Raw genomic sequence first — 13,197 nt, 5'->3', positions numbered from 1 at the left:
CACCCAACCACCTACCCTGCGGGGTCAAGAGCCCCCCGGAACTCAGGCGAGGCAGCTCGGGCGCGCCGCCTCCGCGGCCATGACGGCGACCCGGGGAAGCACCCCGCGCGCCAAGGCCCGCGGTCCGCCGGGCTTGGAGGAGAGCCGCCCCGTCCGTTCGTCCGTCCGTCCGCCAGGAGAGTGAGGCCAGAATACGCCCCAGACGTGTCTAAATCAAGGCTCGGGGCGGTACCGACGGGCTGAATGACAAATGGCAGATGCCGTGGGCTTTGCCGCCCTCGGCAGCCGCGAGGATGGCTGCGCCGAGGAGGCCGCGCACAGGCGGAGCCCGGGAGCCGGAACGGCGCGTCCGCGAGGAGGGCGCTGGGGCCCCTGGCGGGGGCGTCACGTGGCAGGAGGAGGCCCCGCTGGGGAGCCAGGGGGTCGGCGGCCTGGGCGGAGGAAGAGGACAGGCGCCCAGACGCCTGGCCGATTGAGTCATCCGTGTGGGCTAAGCCAAGGTCGCCCAGGTGCAGAGCTGGCGCAGGTAGACCCGAACCAGCCCGAAGCCCCGCACGGTATCGAAGACTGTGCACTTAAGTCACCTCCAGGATGAACCGCCCTGAGCCAAATCATAAATGAGAAACATGACAGATGCTAGGAGAACACTGCAATAAGCCAAATTCGCTTACCTCCTATTCGTGCAGCGTTGAAATAATGGCAGCCTAACTGTGACCACTAATTGTGAGCCAGGCACTGTTCTAAGCACTTCGCAGGTAAATAAATGTAGTCCTCGAGACAACCGTGGGACAAACACTTACTCCCGTCTTTCAGAGGAAGATACGAAGGCACAGAAAGATGAGACGGAAATAATTTTATAGTTAAGGAATCATGCTACGCATGCTTTAAGTAATTTAAACATTTTTCAATGTTATTTGAATTTAAGAAAAAGAAACTGAAGCGACCAGTGGTTGCTTTCTTCCCTACGAGATATACATTCCTAAAAGAGGCCTATAAACGTTAAGTAAAATGAAAGGCATGAAGAATTCACTACATATTTCAGAAAGTCTCATAGCTCCGAAATACGAGGTTAATAGCATTTTACAATTCCACCCACCTTCACCGCAATCTTCCAATTTCCACTGCTTATATTACTTTTGACTTACTAGCACTTAGAACATTTACAAGAGCTCTCCCACCTTATTCTCCCAGATGTTCGCTCTTACTTCTGTATTTAAATGAATTCAGTATTCATCATAACGTATTCATTCCTAAAGTCTTTATTTTTATTTAAGGGCCTGTTCTCTTTTTCAAGTAGTTTTCTTAAGGAGGGTTCAGGGAGCACCTTAATGCTTTATCTGCTTTTTAGCTCTACGCATAAATAAAAACTGAACAGGGCAAATATTTTGGATTCACACCTTTCTTCAAAACCTAACAGAACAAAAAGGCAATTGCTTCATTGATTTTTGACATCAGATTTTGTGCACAGATCTGAATCCTATGTGATTTTTCCCTGGGAGGGGATTTGATTTTTCTACTTGAATGCCTAAAGAATTTTTTTTTTTAATCGTTAAAACTATTTAGAGCCTTATCTGGGCTATGTCTCTGTCAATGTAAGACACCCCCCCCATATAGTTTGATCTTTCAGTTTATGGATTCCATTCTCCTTTTCTTAGTGTAGAACCCCATTCATATTATACATCCGAGTAAGTTTATCTTTCATCGATTGGGTTTTTTACTTCAGAGTCACCAGTTTCCTTATACTTGATTTCTGTCCTTCCACATGCAACTTCTTGAGATGTGTACTCAAAATATTCTGTCCATTTTTCTAGTTTACTGAATTTAAAATCATGTTGTTTTGAACCTCAATTTTCTTAGCTATGCAATTTCCTTTTTCATCACATTCTCGTCTTATATTGTCCTTGAGCTGTTTTGAGTAATCCGTATTCCTTTTTTTTTTTTTCTTTTTCCTGTAGCATGAAGCACATACAAGGAATACAAATTTCTGTTCATTGGTTTACTTCTATTGATTTTTTGTCTGCCTTCTACATGCTATTTTCCTTGCTTCCCACTCCCATGTTATACAGCATGTTTGCATAACAGCTGTCATATCTTTTATCTTGTTTATCCTTAAAAGTTAATACCAGACCTTATATTTGCACTAATATGCTGCGAGTGAATTCCTGGTACACTTTCCTCTTCACCTAAGATGTGTCCATCTTCCCTATCCTGAGCTTCAGCTTTAGGACTGAGTGTTGTTGCTATCTACTTTTCTGTGACCTGAGGGTTTTAGGATGAGAGGAGGGGTGATGGGGGACTGTGGAACTCAACTTGAAACGGGGTAGAACTTACTGGAGAAAGTCAGCCTTCACTTCTGAAATCCCTTTAAATCATCAGCAGCCCTCCTTCAAGCCAGCCAAGGGGTATCCCATACCTGTGAACTTTGGTTCATTTGCCCAGTTTAACATAGTGCCCCAGAAGGTGGCAAGCTTTCCTGCTTCTGGCAAAATCCAACAGTGATACATAAAGATTCCTTGATGTTTTACAAGGATGCCGTTGACTTCTTTCCCAATTGGAGGACGTTTGCGAAAATTCTCAAAATTTGGTCTGATCATCTTTTTCCTCATACATCTTGCAGGGGGGGTAGAAGGTTGTAGATACACAACAAATTAACAGAATCTTTGGCATCTTTGCTTTGCCATCCCTTCTCACAGGTTACATTACAAGGCTGTACAGTACTTTTTTTTTTTTTGGTTGTAGCAGGTGAGTTGTTTTATTTTCTTTGTGTGGTTTAGGGTTTTAATTTAGATTTCTTTTAGTGTTCCTTTGTGCCATATTTATCCAAAAGTCAGTTGATCAGAGTGCCTCTCTCATTGGTAATGAATTATATGAAAGTCCTTTTTTATCTTTAAGTCATTCTTTGAAGATCTGTATGTTGACTTGGTAACTGTAATACCCTCCTTTTCCCTAAACCTTCCCTCGATGACACGTGCCTTTGCATTACGATGTGCCCCAACAAAGGTTCTGGGGCAGAGATTGCAAACTCAAACCTCTATGAAGTTTAAAACAATGAGGAGTGGGATTGAAGTAGAATGAAAACAGCATTCTTTGTGTAAGGGGCAGATGCTGTACATCAGGCCGACGGCTGCCATGTTAGAATTCAGGGCACTGTTGCCAAATCTGTATAATTCAGGACAAGCACAATATTTAGTGTTTTAATATAAAATTTCCCAATTTTGGAAACAGTACAAAGACCAAATGAGATATCTCTCAGGGCGCCTGAGTGACTCAGTCAGTTAAGCATCTGCCTTTGGCTCAGGTCATGATCCCAGGGTCCTAGGATCGAGCCCCGCATCAGGCTCCCTGCTTAGCAAGGAATTCTGCTCCTCCCTCTGCCTGCTGCTCCCCCTGCTTGTGCACTCGCGTGCGCGCTCTCTCTCTGTCAAATAAATAAATAAATAAATAAATAAATAAATAAAATCTTAAAAAAAAAAAAAAAGGAAGAAAGGAAGGAAAAAAAAAAGTATGTCTCAAGGCCAAACTGGACCCAAGGGTTATGAGTGTGGTCCCAGTTATAGAGAACCACCCAGCTAAGTTCCATGATCTCTGTTTTATTCTTCTAAGCATTTTGAGATACAGGTTTATTCTACAGACTCTTCAATGACTTCTTAAAATGTCTTTAGCAAACATAAAGCAAGAAGATTCATGCTGACATATTTACAATTTGATACAACATGTCAGGACCCAGCACTTTCAGGAACAGATGTTACTAAGGGTAACAGTTATGGCAGGGCTAAAATCAATACCATGTGAGCAGAGTGTTTATATAGATTATGACAACATTAACAAAATAGCAAGAAAGAAAATATTTTCAATTGATGCAGAAAAGGCATTTGACGAAATCCAACACCCATTCTTGAAAGAAAAAAATAACCAGGATAGAAAAGAAACTTCCTCAGCCTGATAATGGACATATTTGTTTCCTATAGCTGCTGCAATAAATTACCACAAGTTTGTGGCTACAACAAGAAGTGTATTCTCTCACAGTCCTGGAGGCCTGAAGGCCAAAATCAAGTGTCAGCGGGGCTTCACTCCCTCTAGTGGTTCTAGAGGAGAACCCTTCCTTGCCTCTTCCAGCGTTAGGATACTGCTGGCATTCTCTGGTTTCCTTGGCTTCCTTGGCTTCTGGCCACATCACTCCAACCTCTGGCTCTGTTGTCACATTGCCCTCTCCTCTGCATGTGGTGCGTTTGCTCTTCTGTGTGTCTATCTTACCAAATACTTGCCACTGGATTTAGGATGCACCTGAATCACTTGGGGTGATCTCATCACAAAATTCTTAATTTAATTACATCTACAAGCCCCCTTCCTCCCCCCCGCAAATGAAGTAACATTCTTAGTTTTCAGGATTAAGGCATGGGCATATCTTTTGGGGGGGGTCCACCTTTCAACTGTCTATAATGGACAAAATCCCAGTCAGCTTTGCTGTGGAAATTGACAAACTGAATCTAAACTTCATATGGAAATGCAAAGAAGCTAGAATAGTAAAAAGGGAAAAGAGGAACAAAGTTGGAAGAATTACACTACCTGATTTTAAGCCTTATAAAGCTATAATAATCAAATCAGAACGGTACTGGCATGAACAGTATATGGAGTCCAGAAATAGATCCATATATGATCTATTGATTTTAGACAAACGTACAACAGGAGAAAGATAAATGATGTGAGAACTGGTTATCTGTATGGAGGAAAAAACCCTTACACTTCACATCATATACAAAAATCAAATCAAATTAGAACACAGATCTAAATAAAAAACAAGAACTATAAACTTTAAAAACTGCCCTATGCCATAAAGCATCCACCAGCCATGCTATTGAACACTTAAAACGTGACTAGTCCAAACTGAACTGTGCTATAAGCATAAACTATAGTCTAGCTTTTGAAGACTTAGGATAAAAAGAGAATGTAAAATATCTTATTTTTATATTGATTACCTGTTGAAATAATATTTTGGACATATTGGTTTAAATAGAACATATGATTGAAATTAAGTTCAACTGTTTTCTTTTTTACTTTTTTAATGTGGCTACTTAAAGTTATATATGTGGCTCACATAACAGTTTTGACGACACTGTTCTAGAAGAAAACCTGGGAATAGCAAACACTGCTTGGGTAGGACACAAAAAGCAACCACAATGGAAGAATACCTTTTTAACTGGATTTTACCAAAAATAAAATCTTCTGTTCTTCAAAAGAAATGATTAAGGAATTGAAAAGCCAAGCCACATACCAGAGGAAAGTATTCATAATACATATATTTGACATAGGATTTGTATCAGAATATTTAAAGAATGCATACAACTCAATAATACAATAAACAATGCCATAAAAATGGGCAAAGACTTGAAAAGATACTTCACCAAATAAGATACTTGATTGACCAATAAGTACACGAATGACTCTTGATGTCATTTCCCCAAGGACTAGTACAAATTAAAATCAAAATGAAATATCTCTACATATCCACTGGAATGGCTAAAATTTAACAGACTGACAATACTAAGTGTTCTCAACGAGACAGGAAATCTAGAACTCTCATACATTGAGGGTGGGAATATAAAACAGTACAACCACTCTGAAAAACTGTTTAAAAGTTTCTTATAACAATAAACATATACTTACTATACTATATACCCAGCAGTCCCATTCGTATTTATCACAGAGAGATAATAGCTTATCTATACAAAAACTTATACACCAAGATTCCTATTAGCCCCAATCTGGAAACAAATTGTAAGAAAATGAGCAAACTGATGATCCCATAGATGAAACTAAAAAACATTATGCTGAGTAAAAGAAGCCATACATAAAAGAAGACCCGTTCTAGGATTCCATTTATAGGAAACTTTAGGGGGGAAAAACTAATCTAGAGTAACAAGCAGATCAGTTGTTTCCTGGGGTGGATGGACATGGGGCATGAGGGAACTCTGTGGGGTAATGGAAATGTTCTGTATCTCGATCACTGAGATGATTACATGGGTATATTTGTCCTACTTCACCAAATACTACACTTCTAATAGGTACGTTCTGTTATATGTAAACTAAATCTCAATGAAGTTCATTAAAATGTTTCTATTCTTACTTGAGTGAAATGGGGAGAAAGAAATTATGAGACTGTTTTTATCTTCATCTACTGTGGTCTGAATTCATATCTACCTTCTGCTTTTTTGTTAACTCTTTTGTCAGCACTCCCTTGTACATCATCAGTTCATTTTCTCACCTGTGAGGGTTTAAGTGGCAGAGACAAACCTCCCATCCGCGTCTTCCCTCGGGCTCTTAATCCAGTGTTCTTTCACGAGACAAGCAGCCAAAGGAAGCAATCACATTATACAGTTGACATTCTGCTTAACAGACTTAAACCATACAACTTGAAAAAATCTTCCAGTGAATTCAACTCAACAAATATTCAGTAAGTGTTTAGATTTCATTTTCTCTAACCAAAATAAAAGTAACACCTTAAAACCTAAATAAACATTTAGTTCTTTTGAGGCCCATGGATTCTGGCCAAACTATATCTCTCACTGGCCTTATGCTGGCCTTCCCTCAATCTCCAATCTCAATCCCCTCCCCACATTTTTGTTTGTTTGGAAAGAGAGAGAGAGAGAGAGAAAACACGCACAAGTGGGGGGTAGGGGAGGGGCAGAACGAGAGGGAGAGAGAACTATTAAGCAGGCTCCATGCTCAGAGCACAGCCCCATGCAGATCCCACAACCCTGAGTTCATGACCTGAGCTGAAATCAAGAGTTGGATACTCAACCAACCAAGCCACTCGGGCTCCCTAAAGTCCCTCCTTTTTTAGAGACTGTAATCCTTGGCTCACAGGGCTTTCCTCCCTTCCCTACACTTGTCACTATTCGCAATGACTTCTCTATCCAGGTATCACTTCCTCAAACAGGCCTCCCATGAGAACATTATTTTTCCCAAAGTAAAACTGACTAATGTCCACTTCTATTTTCAACTGACTGACATTTGGTGAACATAGTAAACTCACAAGGCAATGTTTGAGTATATGTAGTTCCCCTACTGACATTTTTTACATTACGTGGTTAAGTTTTCCTGTTACATGCATTTTGGAAAGTGCACAGAATAATCATGTTCTTCTGCCAAAAGCAAGGATCAAGAGAATGAGAGACAAGAGAACATGGCGGCTTGTGGCTTCCAAAGAAGCGAGTGAAGGTTCATTGATTTAAGCAGCTAGGTGTTTCTTATTTTTATAATAAAATATACGGATATAATTCAAATTATATGAAGTCTGGAGAAAAATTTCCAATTTTTAAATAGGAAAATTCAGTGTCTAGTGTCTAGCTTGAAATGTAAATAGCACAATTAAAGATGGGGGGGACCCATTCACCTTTTATTAATAAGCAACCAGAACCAGTCAGAAGTGATTTAACATATAATCAATGGCATGGATTTTCATCCCTGTTTCATATGGCACGAAAAAAACCAAGTTGACAATGACCAAGCGCTGACCTTTGGAGTGAAAAAAATAAAAGTAGTATACAAATGCCAAATACTGATACCTATTTTTTCCCTGACTATAATTAAAATTTAAATTAAAATTAAAATTTGACAGCAATAGGCAAGAAGGTACAAGGAAGAGGGGAGGTGGTGAAGGCTTTTATAATTTAGGAGTACCAGCCACTCATTTTATTTTATTTTATTTTTATTTTTTTTTTAAGATTATTTATTTATTTGACAGAGAGACAGCCAGCGAGAGAGGGAACACAAGCAGGGGGAGTGGGAGAGGAAGAAGCAGGCTCCTAGTGGAGGAGCCTGATGTGGGGCTCGATCCCATAACGCCGGGATCACGCCCTGAGCCGAAGGCAGAAGCAGGCTCCTAGTGGAGGAGCCTGATGTGGGGCTCGATCCCATAACGCCGGGATCACGCCCTGAGCCGAAGGCAGACGCTCAACCGCTGTGCCACCCAGGCGCCCCCCAGCCACTCATTTTAAAGTAAAAGGATACGGCAGGCTGATGATACCTGTTTATCTTCTCCCTCCCAGAGCTCTGCCAAAACAAGGACAGCAGAGAGAGATAGGAGCCACAGCTGAAAGAGTTCAATAGATTTTAAAAGACAAAAAGCAAATGCAGGAGTGGCAACTGGCTTCAGAGTGGAGAAGTACCCCCGGAGGGGCTGGACACTCAGCGGTACTAGAGAGCAAGGAGTGAAGTGTTGGTTGCAAGCCTTTATTTTGCGTACAGGGCAACTAGGTGACCAGGTCCCTTCTTGTACCCTGGGTAGTCTGGCAACCCCACTTCCCCCACCCTAGAGGAAACCAGAGCTGTTATCTGGATAAACTGAACTGAGAAAGATGTGATCCATAAGGTAAGAGGATTATAGCGGAAGAAATACTGATGATCTGAAAACTGAACTAGGGCACCGTACATTATTTGGCTCTAAATCTGCCATATGCTTTTTATACACATTTTTAAAATGCATTTCAAGAATTAAAACAACAATGAACTTTGCAGTAAGTGCATAACTGCTTCATCATATTCTTTAGTGTTCATCTTAAATTTCCCTTTCCTTTTTGTTTAGCAGTCTGATAGCCTGAACTCTTGGTCCACAGACTTCACCACTTTACTCGTGATTATCAGAAGATATATTTTACTTCCCCTCCCAAAATGTCCCTAGTGACTCTTAAGTCCTGGCTTTAACACAAATTCCTATACCTTTACCCTAGAGAAGGGGTTAGCAAACTACAGCCTACGGGCCTCATGTAGTCTTTTTGTCTCCTTCTGTGCGGCCTGCAGGCCAAACGTCGTCTTTAGGTCTCCTTTTGTACAGCCTGTGGGCTAAAGGTTTTACATTTTTTAGATGTTTGGGAGAGAAAAAAAAATCAGAATAAGAATATTCGGTGACATGTGAATATTATATGAAATTAAATTTCAGTGACCTTAAAGTTTTATTGGAACACGGTCACCGTCATTCATCTACATATTATCAACGGCTGCTTTCATGCTCCCACGGCAGTCATCTGCGTGGCCCACAAGGCTGAGAATATTTGCTTGCTAGCCCTTTACAGAAAAAGGGCTGACATATGCCCTAGAGGTCCAGGCACAATCCTGACCTCAGCTCAAACCCCCCATCTCTTTTTTTCTTTTCATCCTTTGCCCTCCAATCCTCAATTATCCTGCAAGGTAATCTCCTCTCAGATTCCCCTGGGCTTCCCTGCCTCCTCTTACTCTCTATTCCTATGGCTGTCTGTCCTGCTGCCCTTTCTCTTGTGCACTCTGATCCTCTCCCCAGTAGCAAGATCACGCTTCTCCCTTCTTCTCTGCAAAGCTCTCTCCACCTCTCCACCTTTACTCAAAGGTTTGGCTCTCCTCAAAGATAGCCCACACCAAGGGCTTTTTGGTTAGAGGAGGTATAACTGCCGAAGGCCACTCCACACTGCAGAGGTTAAAGACAGCATGATGCTCACCCCCATCCCCACTGCCACATCATTGCTCTTTTACTCACACATTAAAACATCTTCTTTTGGCCCAGGACATCTGGCTCCTCCACTCTCTTCCCAGCCCCATCACCATCATCCTTGGACAGACTCACTATAGATCTTGAACAATGGAGGGCTTTGGCCCTTGGCTCATATAACTTCTCCTCTAGTTGCCCCATCCTCCTGGGCCAGTTCAACATCTACGTAGCAGATTTATACAATACTTTGGTCTTAGAATTCCTTTGCTTCCTCCTAATGAAAAAAAAACCTCTCCACTCAAGCTATCTTCTGAACCCGTGGCAACCTCCTAGACCCTCAACAGCCTAGAACAGCTCCACCTGAAAAAATTTTGAACTCCAGCATCCCCACTTTTTTTTTTTAAGATTTTATTTATTTATTCGACAGAGATAGAGACAGCCAGCGAGAGAGGGAACACAAGCAGGGGGAGTGGGAGAGGAAGAAGCAGGCTCCCAGCGGAGGAGCCCGATGTGGGGCTCGATCCCATAACGCCGGGATCACGCCCCGAGCCGAAGGCAGACGCTTAACCGCTGTGCCACCCAGGCGCCCCCAGCATCCCCACTTCTGACTACAACTTCCGATCCTTTTGGGTCTCTCACTCTGTGCTCCTGGCATATTTACTCTGCAGCAACACACACACACACACACACACACACACACCACACATGTGTGCAGCCTTCTCTGGTTTCAGTTTCCTCCCTAGCCAGCCCAGACTGTACAATTCATTCTCTCTCCATGGTCTTCTTCAATGGATGCTAACACCACTGGGTGAAAATTGGAGAGGAATAGGATATTCACAGTCTATGTAATTCCCAAGCATCTATCCCCCCACAAATTTCTTATTAAAAAGGGGGAAGGGGAGCCTGGGTGGCGCAGTCGTTAAGCGTCTGCCTTTGGCTCGGGGCGTGATCCCGGCATTCTGGGATCGAGCCCCACATCAGGCTTCTCCGCTAGGAGCCTGCTTCTTCCTCTCTCACTCCCCCTGCTTGTGTTCCCTCTCTCGCTGGCTGTCTCTCTCTATTAAATAAATAAAACCTTTAAAAAAAAGGGGGGGGGGGAACCATAACTTGACAGCAAAGAAACCTAGAAAATACCACCTTAACCAAGTGATGAAAGTCAGTATCACCAGTAATGGGGTAAACTGACCTACGTTTCTTGATGCAATGTGTAGATAGGACACAACATCACATATGTAGTATTCCTGCTACATAAGGAAACAAACCAAAAATTAAGGGACATTGAAAAAACAACCAGACTGCAGGTTTCAAAAACATCAATGTTATGAAGGATGAAGCTAAAAAATTATTTCAAATTAAAGGAGATTTAGAATTCCACTGAACGCAATGCCTAATGAATCCTGGAGTGGTTTTTTTGTTTTGTTTTGTTAAGCTATAAATATATTGAGAGGTGTCTGGCTGGCTCAGTCAGTAGAGCATGTAACTCTTAATCTCAGGGTTGTGAGTTTGAGCCCCACACTGGGTGTGGAGATTACTTAAAAATCTTTTAAAAAATGAGACAATAATTGGAGAAACCTGAATATGAACTAGACATTCAATAGTATTGTCCTGATGTCCTTGAGTCATAATTGTACTGTTGTTATATAGAAGAATGTCATAGTTTCTAGGAGATAAATGTTGAAATACCTAAGGTTAAACAAAGTCTAACTTACATTCCAATGGTTCAACAACAGAAGTATTACATACATAAAAATGATAAAGCAAATGTGTAAATATTAATAATTGGTAAATCTACTTTAAGGGTATAAGATAGTTTATTCTTTTAACTTTGTATTTTGAAAAGCTTCAAAACCACAAAAAAATTTATAAAACATTCCAGCTCATGTCCAACCATCTATGGATGCTCCCATAGTCAGGCTGTTGAGAACTGCTGGAAAACTCCCATAGATGAAGATATGATTGAAGACTGAGCTATGCCCAATATTGCTTATTTGGCTTGCCGCCCATTTGCTGGATAGATTTTTTGAAACCTTTATCCCTCTCTTCAAAACATCTCAAACACCCTCATCATCTTCCTGCTTCCTGGAAAGCTGAGATTATCAAGAACAAACTCCTAACTTCCTCTCTTTCCCGCCACGTACGAGCTGGCCTTTATCATCCATCCTGCCCCTTGTTTTGTCCACAGCTAATTCCCCCATGTGAATTCTTATGCCCTCCAAATGCTTCAAAAAAAAAAACTTCTGCTGTCATCAATATCCAAAGCCCATCTTTAACTCTCCACTGGCTCTTTCTCCTTTGTAAACAAACATATTAAAGTTCCTCCCAACTTGAAAAAATATGAAACCCAAGCCCCAGATCTCCTCTAACTATACTTAATAGTTCTGGTTCCCTCCATAAAGTTTCTTGAGAGTAACCTCTGCTTGGTCTACTTCTTCGGCATCATTCATGCCTTAGACTTGGGTCCCCAGTTGTCAGCTCTCCTCTGTCTCCCTCGCTACTCTACGAATGCCTTTCTGAAATTGGAAAGCCAACAGAGAGTCCATCATCTGGAATCTCTCTGCAGCATCTGGTGTTATTGCCCATCCCTTCCTGCTTGGAAGGACCCTCTCTCCCAGTGTCAATGGCGCCCTCCTCTTTGAGGTTCTCTCTTACTACTCTGACCATTCTTTCTAAGCCTCCTAGAGAGGGTAGGAGTCTTTACCAGGACTATTTTGCCAAGGAATTTCAACAACATTCTCTTTCATGGGCTCTTGAAATGTCCTTGGCCCTCTAGTCTGGTCACTTGAAACATTAACACCTAGATGACCTCATCTAAACCAGTAGTAGTAGCAGCCACAAATATACACCAGGTACTACACTAAGCACCTTTATGTTTCATTAGTTTCTTTGACATAGCAATCCAAGCAGGTACTATTATTACCTACACAGTACACATGAGGAAAGAAAATTTAGGGAGGGTAAAGAACTTGCCAAAAAATTTCTCGGCTAATAAGTAATAAGGTTTAAAATTCTGATTCCAGAGCCTGTGCTGTGCTACTCCCACAAAATCATTAAAATAAGACAACATGGGCATAATGGCACATGACCAAAAAAGAAACCAAAATGGTAACAGGGCATTCTATGAGATCTGAGTGAGTCCGTAGTGCAGGATGCTAAAATTGAAGTAAAAAGGACTTCATATTCCGTATTTAATAACACCATGGGATGGGGTTAAGAGCCCCTACAAGTTCTAATTTGTTAGGAAAGCTTAGCAATTATTACTCTACTTTTTGTTACAAAGGTTTATTAATGTCTTTTCTAAGTGTGTTCCATCTAGACACATCTTCAAGATACTGTACCCCTAATCTTTGTGAGTCTTTGTTGTAGTTTCCTGTTCCGTCCTTTAGGGGACATTTTTGCAGGAAAAACAAACTTTCACAGAAAATGGGGTTTGTTTGCTCTTTCATAATGGAGTAATCGCACAGAGGAAGGGGACAGAGAAATCCTGCACTGCCACTCGTCTCCCACCTGCCTACAAATGTACAACATTTGTAAGACATGGCAAACATGGAAGTCATTTTTGTGAGCAGTACCTCTGAGATACGATCCAGTAGATTTTTGTCCTACTGTCATTTTAAAGCACTGACAGATTTATTTCATTCTGGCACGCCATCATAACAGTTGAGCTTTTAGACAGTGGGAGTAATAAAATTCCACAAAGAAATTAAAGACTCTCAATGTCTGGATCGTGCAGTTCTTTT

General features: G+C 41.5%; 1 protein-coding gene across 8 annotated transcripts in view; it reads right to left on the bottom strand.

Moving 5' to 3' along the window:
* Window positions 1-13,197, bottom strand: part of PLAGL1 (PLAG1 like zinc finger 1) — a 108,342-nt gene that overhangs the window by 70,912 nt on the left and 24,233 nt on the right. For 3 of the 8 annotated variants that reach the window (XM_048225900.2, XM_048225902.2, XM_048225901.2), the window contains exon 1: window positions 16-1,355. The exons of 3 other annotated variants lie outside the window; for them this stretch is intronic. The gene's annotated coding sequence lies outside the window, so the exon portion shown is untranslated. Of the gene's footprint in view, window positions 1-15; window positions 1,357-13,197 lie in introns of those variants that run through there. 2 more of the 8 variants (XM_057310994.1, XM_048225905.2) reach the window with 1 other exon arrangement.

This window comes from Ursus arctos, unplaced genomic scaffold (assembly GCF_023065955.2).
Source record: "Ursus arctos isolate Adak ecotype North America unplaced genomic scaffold, UrsArc2.0 scaffold_13, whole genome shotgun sequence".
Taxonomy (NCBI): domain Eukaryota; kingdom Metazoa; phylum Chordata; class Mammalia; order Carnivora; family Ursidae; genus Ursus; species Ursus arctos.
The sequence above is the reverse complement of the archived record's forward strand: the minus strand, read 5'-3'. Positions and strand labels throughout refer to the sequence as shown.